Source organism: Camelina sativa, chromosome 2 (assembly GCF_000633955.1).
Source record: "Camelina sativa cultivar DH55 chromosome 2, Cs, whole genome shotgun sequence".
NCBI classification, from domain to species: Eukaryota; Viridiplantae; Streptophyta; class Magnoliopsida; order Brassicales; family Brassicaceae; genus Camelina; species Camelina sativa.
The window spans coordinates 12,897,798-12,907,878 of NC_025686.1; the positions used below are offsets into that span (position 1 = coordinate 12,897,798).

At 29.9% G+C, this 10,081-nt stretch overlaps 1 long non-coding RNA gene across 1 annotated transcript; it reads right to left on the reverse strand.

Annotated features, from left to right (window-relative positions):
- LOC104723331 lies at positions 6,534-7,178 on the reverse strand. The gene is made up of 3 exons (XR_757323.2): positions 7,069-7,178; positions 6,755-6,909; positions 6,534-6,651 (listed from the first exon to the last, which is right to left on the reverse strand). It is a non-coding gene; the product is annotated as an uncharacterized LOC104723331 (long non-coding RNA).

The window sequence follows — 10,081 nt, forward strand, 5'->3', positions numbered from 1 at the left end:
GATACAAATTAGAGTTCCCATCTACTGCTGTAGCAACTAGTAGAACTCCTTTGTATTTGTTCTTCAAAAATGTTCCATCAACCACAATAACTTTCCTCATTCCCTTGTAAAATCCTCTTATTGACTGACCAAAAGACATAAACAGATACTTGAATCTACTCTCGCAATCAACTTCATAATTTGTATACGTACCCGGATTCGCTTCTTGTATCATGTACAAGTATTTTGGTATTTTAGCATAACTCTTCTCAGGAATTCCTCTAACTTCATTCACTGCATACTCACGAGACTCCCATGCCTGAGAGTAAGTTAAATCACAACCATACTCTGTACGAATAATATTGATGATATCATTCGGTTTAGGCCCTTCCAATACACCCTCATAATTCTGCATAATGAGATGTCCAATTGTTTTAGCTGAAGGTGTCCTACAAAATTTCTTCTTCTTCGAAGGAGCACAAGTATGGTCCCCCACAAACTTGTTGATCTTGAAATACGTAGACCCATTTAAACACTCAGCACGCAGACTCCATTTGCAAACATCCTCAATGCAGCGTATACACCAGAATACTGTATCAGATTTCGTAACCCTATAGTCACAGTTGTACCTCATAGCATACAACTCCATTGTTGCTTGTAACACTTCTTTGCTTTTGAAATATTGACCCCTCCTTACGCTCACACCTTTCAACGACGTTCCAACACCATAACCGGCGTTTTTGTCGGATGTCTTCTTCCCTAAAACATCCCTATGTTTGGCATCATCAATACCCACAAATAAAACTAGGTTTTCATTTGGTCTACCATCGCCATCTTCAACACTTGAAACCCCTGGTTCTTTATTCAAATCCAATTTGACTTTGCTCCCAACATCCTCAACACCCCCTTTGAATGTCACACACAAATTTACTGTTTTCTTCTTTTTATAGTATGAAATAAAATTTGTGACCTGGCTATTATTCATCATAACGACAGGAGGACAATCAGCAGTGAGATCTGTGGGTAAAAAACTTAGCTCCATATCAACCATACTAGGCTCTACTCCATAGGCTTCTGAAACCATAATCTTCAATTCTTCATGTGTTGTACTCGATTCCAAAGTTAGTAATCTTCCACGATTGTCTTCATCAATAATAAATCTCCACTCATGATTGTCAAACAATCTCCACTCTCCACTCTTAACATAGATGTGCATTGCCATGGCTCGAAAATGGTGAAAAGAATTGGGAGAAAACGGTTTAACACACCACTAAACGAAAACGATTAGGGTTGTTATTAGGGTTGTTTTAAAAATTTCTAAAATCATTAGAAAACTATATCTAGATTTCGTAGAACAGAATCTTAACAAATTATTACGATTTTACCTAATTATTAGATAAATATTGAGTTTCCTATTCCAAATATTCACTTTCTATATTTAGCAATCACTAAAAGTTTCAGAGTATACCATCTACTTTACCGTAGTAGATGTCAACTAATTTTCTCAGAGATAGAGTAAAAAGAATAAAACATATTCTACAGATTTCAGAGGCTAGAGTAAACCGTAGAAAGATTATACTAAAATGTTTAGAACATAGAGCAAATCGTAGAATACAAATTCTGAATTTTGTAGAATTCAGTATTTTCGGCCCCTAAACTATTTAGAACAGAAACTATTCCTGAATTTAGTATAACATGTACAAAATGTTAGAACGCATCATCTTAAATTTTCAGAACAGCAGAAAACGTTTTCTAAATTTTTTATATCAAATTTTATCTATCAAAAAAACCACTTATACAATTTTTTTTTTTTTTGGAAAAAATTTATATTACCTCTACTATTGTATATTTACTTATTTACCTATATTTCACATTTTTAAACATGTTAAATTTGGATTTTTCAATTCCTATGGGCAATTTTGGAAAAAATGACCATTTTCAAAAAAAGGTGTATATGGACAATTTTTTTTTTAGTGATTCTTTATTTTCAATTTTCCCAAATTTCTATTACAATTCTAGATCCATTAGGTTTTTTCATCCAATTTTGCACAATAAAATACAATTTAGGATCATAATTAAAAAACAAAAACAAAAAGATTCCTTTGTAATTCCTACCGCCACTTAGTTTCCTTCACGATTGACAAACTCAAATTTGGATCCTCAAATTGCTGGCTTAGGAGCTTTATATCTTTGAGTCACTTGCTTACTTTGTAGCTTGTCTCTTTGTTAAACTTATTGTTCACGAACTCATTCTGCTACTGTTTGATGTATGTATGCCTCGTGAGACAAGTGGGTAAAGTAGTTTTTGTTCTTGTTTGTTTTGAACAAACATTGTTTTGCATCTAAACATCTACAATAAGCCAAAATGGCTGGATCAGATCCCGGTGATAATTATATATTTAGACATACTATTTGCAAGACTTCACTTGTGTTTTTTTTTTTTTCTTTTTTCTTTTTTTCTTTTAATCTTTTTATTACATTCTGCTGGTTATAAGAGTCATACGATTTCGTGTGCGGTGATTTCCCTTGGAAGATGCAGGAATCAGGATATTCGTGGAAAGATCGAGTTGTTTGGTAATATGCTTACAGTCCCTAGCTCTTACAACTTTGTGGGTGTTCTTGCTGCTACCAGTGCCGGCGTTGATGCGGTGCAAGCGGTGCTTTTGCACCAGGTTTCATTTAAAAAAAAAAATTTAGAAGGCTTTGAGCCCTCAAAGTTTAATATTTTTGATAAAAATGATTCTAAATTTATGAAATCTTCAATTAACACCTTAAAAACATCAAATTTTTTTTTTTTTTGCACCATGTCCAACAACAACTTGAGCCGGGCCTGGCTGCTACTCTTTGATGAATGCTATACAAAACAGATGTAAAAGTGGATGAATCTTTAGTGATTTGTGGGTATTATATATATTACTTTTTATTGGATGATTGAGTCTTGCGTTTCTTTAGCTGAATGATATCGACGCTTTTAAATCTTTGATGGTTAGTTTATTTCGTGCTGCTTTAAGGCCTGTGAAACATTGTTTTGATTGAATATGTTCAAAGGCCTGATGATGAATGATTTTGCAGTTAAAGAGTTTAACAAAGAAAAAAAAAACGAAAGAAGTTTTAGTGATTTGGTGAAGAAGTTAAAAAGAATTGGGCTCTCGAAGTCGTAATGATTCACAACCAATACGTTGCAAAATTATGTGGTCTCTTGCTTCTTTCCACTTTTATTGATACTAGACCTCAGACCCCCTGCGATGTCACGGGAGAAGTATTTTAAAAAAAAAAAAAAAAAATTTAAAATTATACATTATGAAATATTTGAATGTAATAGAATAGTTTGAAGACATAAAATATAACTATCAAAATGAAAACTTATAAAACAAAAAAATATTATGTAGAATAGACGCAACTTTGCAAAAAAAATTGTTTAAAATATTATAAATATATAAAATATTTTATGAAGAATTATGGTAAATAACTACAATTAAAAAAAATCATTATGACAAAGTGATCCTAACTGAGAATATTGAACTAATAGTTGTAACGAGTAAATGCAATTTTCTATTAAATAATTATAATTAAAAATATATTTAATAATAAGTGAAACTGTATCAAAGAAAAATTAAAATTAAAACACACAACTTTAAAAACAAAATAAAATAAAATTTAAATATTAAAATAGTTTTTAATGAAAAGTTACAATAAATAGATGCACCTGTAAATTCTATAGTAAGTTTTATTAAATTTCTAAATTACTATAATCATTTCTAAGTTTTAGTTAGATTATAGAATAACGTTAAATACTAGATATTAATATTCAAATTATTTAGATTCAACATAAAACGAAAAATTTGTTTCAACGAACAATGATTTTTTTGTTATTGATGAAGAGACAAATATATAGAAAGTTCAAAAGATATTACTATTTAAATAGACACACCTATTAGAACGAAAAATTGTGATAAAAAATATGAATAAAATATAGTGAAAAGACACAACTCTACAATGAACAGATACAACTGCTTGAGTTTTATAAAAAACAAATAAAAACAATCTTTTCATAAAAAAATAGTACGAAAGTTAAAACTGTTGTTCGTATTTATTCATATTGTTATTTTTATTTTAAATATTAAACAATTTTTTTTAACAAACAGTTACGATAAATAGATGCAACTGTAAATTTTAGTTCTAATAGGTGTGTCTATTAGAACTATTAGAAAGAAAAGTTGTGATGAAAACATATAAATAAAACATAATGAAAAGACACAACTATAAAAAAAAAAAACCGTTTGAATTTAAAAGAAAAACAAATAAAAACCATAATTTTACGAAAATGTACTACGAAAAATCGTAACTGTCTGCACTTGATTATACCTAATAACTCATATAAACTGCTTTTAAATAGAAGACATCTTTATTTCAACAAACTTGTTAGTTACTGATGAAAAAACAAATATAAAGAGAGTTCAAAAGACATGACTATTTAAATAGACACGCATCACCCACCTATTAGAAAGAAAAGTTGTGATGAAAGCATATAAATAAAATATAGTGAAAAGACACAACTATAAAAAAACAACCGTTTGAATTTAAAAAAAAAACAATTAAAAACCAAAATTACAAAAATGTATTACGAAAAATCGCAACTTTCTGGACTTGATTATACCTAATAACTCATATAAACTGCTTTTAAATAGAAGACATCTTTATTACCATATTGAAAAACCAAATTCAAAAACTCACTATATAATCCATCTAACTCTTGAAAAAAAAACTCTAGGTATTTTTATTAACTTTTTTATATTTAAAATTAACTAAAAGTTGTAAATTAGATCCATCATTCCAAAAATCTTTTGTTAAATCAAGAATTGGAGGAATTTGTGTACTTTTAAATAAATGAACTCTAGAGAATAATTTAGAAGCTGTAAAACTGTTGAGATAGAAACTTTTGTGTCATGGCTAAAAAAATGAAAACAGTTCAAACAGACAAATATATATAGATTTCAAAAGATAGAAAAATTCGAATAAACACAACTCTACAATGAACAGTTGCAACTTTACAAACACACAATGAAAAATCGCAATTTTTAGTAAAACACACAATTTAAATTTTCTACAGATTTTTTTGGAAAATTATCCAAAAAGTACGATTGAAAAACACACAACTTTTGGTGGCATTTATTCGGATTTCTATTATATACTCCTTCTGTCCCTCATAGTTTGATGTTAGGAGTTTTTACACATTTTAAGAAAACAATGATTACTGATTTTAACTATATTTTTTTCTCTCACTAAAAATATATTATTTAATTTTAGACCAATAACAATTCAAAAATTTAAATATTTTCAATGATTACTTCTTGAAGTTTATAAAATATTAACTTTAATTAATTTAAAATTGTAGAAAATCAATCTTTGAGGGACAAAAAAAATTCTCTAAAACATCAATCAATGTGAGAGGGAGTATAGATTAGGAAATAAATATGAGCTCCTCGTAGCACTCAAACCCAGAGAATCATGACTTCTCGCTCTTTTAAAAGAGTAATGCTTGCATCATTAGACCAAATACTTTTCAGTACATTAAAAGTTAAAATCTAAGTGTAAACAATTTTATTCATATACTCCTTATCTTTATAAAACTTTGTAACCAAAAGAAACATATACCCCCCTTAATCTAAGAAAACCAAGTGATTTTATTTAGTATGCATTAGATAATTTTAGATTTTCACTTTAGTTCCAGCCCCAGTTCCCAATCCACCTCTTGTGGACTGACTATAAGGATGTGGTGGCGGTTGGTTTAAATATTTATGCCGGTGGCACATCCATTGAGAATGCACCCTCGTCTAAGGTCTCAATGTTAGACTGCAGGTCTCATACCTGGCACAAGGCTCCAAGCATGCGGATGGAGCGGAATCGGCCATTTACTAATGTTATTGATGGAAAAATTTATGTAGCTAGAGGCTTGAAAGACTCCACTCACTACAAGAAAACACACCATTTGCTACTCCCAAAAACGTCACAAAATAGTCGCAAAAAGCTACTTTACGACTATTTAATGACTAGTATTGATGGTCGTTAAAAAACGGTCGCAAAATGAGTAAGTCTCAAAATAGTCTTAAATTTATGACCATTTTGTGACAGCATAATATGGTCGTGTATTAGAGACTAAATTGAGACCATAATTATATCACTGGTTTGGGACATTTTTGCGACATATTACAAAAAATTAATAAAAAAAATAAAAAAATAAAATTCATATATATATATTGATTTAAATTATTTCGTTACAATTTTTCTTTAAATTAATATATATATTAATATTAACAAACCACCCAAACCGGGAATTGAATAATTGTTACAGAATTGAACCGGCCACTAAATCACGGTTAAACCGGATGCTAAAATCAACCAAAAAAAACTCTAATCACCCTAGTGAGCCCTCAGCCGCCGCAACCAAATGCCGTTTGCCGACGATTCCTGTTGCTTGCTATGCTTCTTCCTCCAAGGCTTCTCGGTGGTCTCGTGGCGTCGGATCTGTTTATGTTCTTCAACGACGAAAAAAACGGCGGTGAGAATCTTTCGCTGTCAAAAGCTTGTGAATCGGAGAGACGGAGAGAAAACAGAGGCGGAGAAAGAAGAGCGGTTGAGTGGCTTGAGTTTAACGCTTCCAATCTGTATGACCTAAGAGAGAAGCAGTGGAAATGAAGAATGAATCTGATAGTCTAAATCTTAATATGAACTCGACAAATCGCGAGAAAGAGAAGAGAAAAGACGGAACAAGTACCTGTTAGATCAGAATCAGAGGGTTTAGCGCGATGGTGGTCAGCCTGTCGGCTGGAGAGACTCATGGCGAGTCGAGGAGGAAGAGATCAGAACTACATTGAAGAGGTAGAGATCGGAGCTAAATCGAAGAGGAAGAGATCTGAGTTTCTACAGCGCCTGAAAAGCGTACGGTTCGGGTTAGGAAGCGAATAACAGATGAACTAGAATCGTTAAAAAAATTGTTGAATCACTTGAAACTAAGATTAGATCTGTGTATAATCAATGGAAATATATGTGTTTTGAGGTTAAATCTGAAAAAACTGTAACTTCTCTTACCAGCGGCGCTGCAAGGTAAAGCAACGAAGAAGAAGAGCATTTAGGTTTTTAACTAAACGTGGATTCTTATTTTTTTAATTAATGAAATAAAGATATGACATACTCTACATAATACAAATATGCCGTATACAAATATGGTCACAATTTACATAATATTATAATAATGTCCAAACGAAGATTTGGTTTATAGAATATGAAAATCGGAATGCAATTGTTTAAGATATGACAATTTGAATTATTCAGAACTATACAATTAATTAATCCACAACTCTTTTCCAAATAATTTCACATTAACCGGAAAAACCAAATAAGGGGTTATTGGTTTAGGATTCAGAAAGAATTTTAATGACTTTAAAAGTTATGTAAAATATGTTGTTATTCAATCAAGACTTTTTAAAAATCTTTAAAAATTTGGTGTTATTGGTTGTGGATTTGTAAAAAGTTATCTAAAATCTTGATAAATCTAGTGTTATTGGATTAAGAGTCTTATAAAGTCATGAAAAGTTTTATGTTATTCAATTAAAACAAAAGAATCTTGGATTGTTAATGAATTTAAATTTTGTGTTATTGGTTTAGGATTTTATATCATTTCCTTCATAACAAAAGTCATGAAAACTCTTTCATCAAATAGAAAGATTTTNTCTTATTTTTTTAATTAATGAAATAAAGATATGACATACTCTACATAATACAAATATATGCCGTATCCTCACCTGGTCACAATTTACATAATATTATAATAATGTCCAAACGAAGATTTTGTTTATAGAATATGAAAATCGGAATGCAATTGTTTAAGATATGACAATTTGAATTATTCAGAAATATACAATTAATTAACCCACAACTCTTTTCCAAATAATTTCACATTAACCGGAAAAACCAAATAAAATAGTGGGATGGTTGGAATTTTTGGGTTTGTCCGCCCAAACCAAATAATTTTAGTTTCATATTTATTTTAGTTGTGTATATAATTTTGAATACAAATTCATAATTGTTTATATAATTGTCTTTTTTTGTTCATAATTTAGGCTTTCAATGATTATGTTTTTTTGAAGATTTAAGTGTTGGATTATAATTTTAGATATACTCAGTTTAAAAAGATAAAAATCTCAGTTTAAAAAGATAAAACAATGTTTTGATAAGTTAGTTTATAAGATACTACATAACTAACAAGTTTCAACTGAAACCACATGTAACACTTGTACATGAAACAGAAAATACAAATATTTTGTTTAAAACACTGATAAACAAGAGTTTTATAGAGATTTTGTGTATGTATTACTCATAAAAGAACATGTAACACTTAAGATAAATTTTGAACTTATGGATGTTTAGTTTATAGTCATTGAAATTTAATACTTTGAGAAAGTTATTATTGATAAGGTGAGCAAAACAAAGCATAAACATCAACCTAAACATGTAAATGAATCTCAAATGTGAAATTTCAAAATATAAAATATAGAGAGTGGGTAAACAGTCTTAAAAGAGTAGCTAAATCAGGTGTTAGTCGCAAAGTCTTCAGATATCAGTCACAATATCGTCGCAAAACAGGTCTCTAATTGGTAGCAAAAGAGTGAGAAATTGAGATAGTCGTAATATAGTGGCAAATCAGTCGCAATGTGTGACCATTTTAAGACTACCATATATACGTCACAAAATAAAAAATTTGAATTCTACACATTATGAACAAAACTGTTTATATAATTCACTAAAGAGAACTCATAGTAGTAGTATAAAGTACATGTAATAGTAAGATTTAGTAAAACAATGTTTACATCAGTTAGTTTTGAATTTTTCTTCATTGCAACACATTCTCATAAAAGAACATGTAACACTTAAGATAAATTTTGAACTTATGGATTTTAGTTTATAGCCATTGAAATTTAATACTTTAAGAAAATTATTATTGATAAGGTGAATAAAACAAAGCATAAACATCAACCTAAACATGGAAATGAATCTCAAATGTGAAATTTCAAAATAAAAAATATAGAGAGTGGTAAACAGTCTTAAAAGAGTAGCTAAATCAGGTGTTAGTCGCAAAGTTTTCAGATATCAGTCACAATATCGTCGCAAAACAGGTCTCTAATCGGTAGCAAAATAGTGATAAGTGAGATAGTCGTAATATAGTGGCAAATCCGTCGCAATGTGTGACCATTTTAAGACTACCATATATATGTCACAAAATAAAAATCTTGAATTCTACACATTATGAACAAAACTATTTATATAAATCACTAAGGAGAACTCATAGTAGTAGTATAAAGTACATGCAATAGTAAGATTTAGTAAAACAGTGTTTACATCACTTAGTTTTGAATTTTTCTTCATTGCAACACATTCTTATAAAAGAACATGTAACACTTAAGATAAATTTTGAACTTATGGATGTTTAGTTTATAGTCATTGAAATTTAATACTTTGAGAAAGTTATTATTGATAAGGTGAGCAAAACAAAGCATAAACATCAACCTAAACATGGAAATGAATCTCAAATGTGAAATTTCAAAATAAAAAATATAGAGAGTGGGTAAACAGTCTTGTAACATCCGCGAACCAATTTTTGTAGATTTGGTGTGGGTGTCGATCGACACCCTTGGTGGCATCGATCGACACCATGTTTTTCCGGTTTGGTCGGGTTTGATTTAATTGTCGATTGGTTCGGTTTGGTTCAATTAAAATCTCTAAATCGTGTGTAAAAGGGGAAAACGACCCTAGGTCGTGTTATTTTGTTGGTAGTCGCCGCTTTTGAGAGAAAGAGAAAGAGAGAAAAGAGAGAAAACGTTTCTGTGACTTTCTGGGTTTGTTCTTGGANATAGTAAGATTTAGTAAAACAATGTTTACATCAGTTAGTTTTGAATTTTTCTTCATTGCAACACATTCTCATAAAAGAACATGTAACACTTAAGATAAATTTTGAACTTATGGATTTTAGTTTATAGCCATTGAAATTTAATACTTTAAGAAAATTATTATTGATAAGGTGAATAAAACAAAGCATAAACATCAA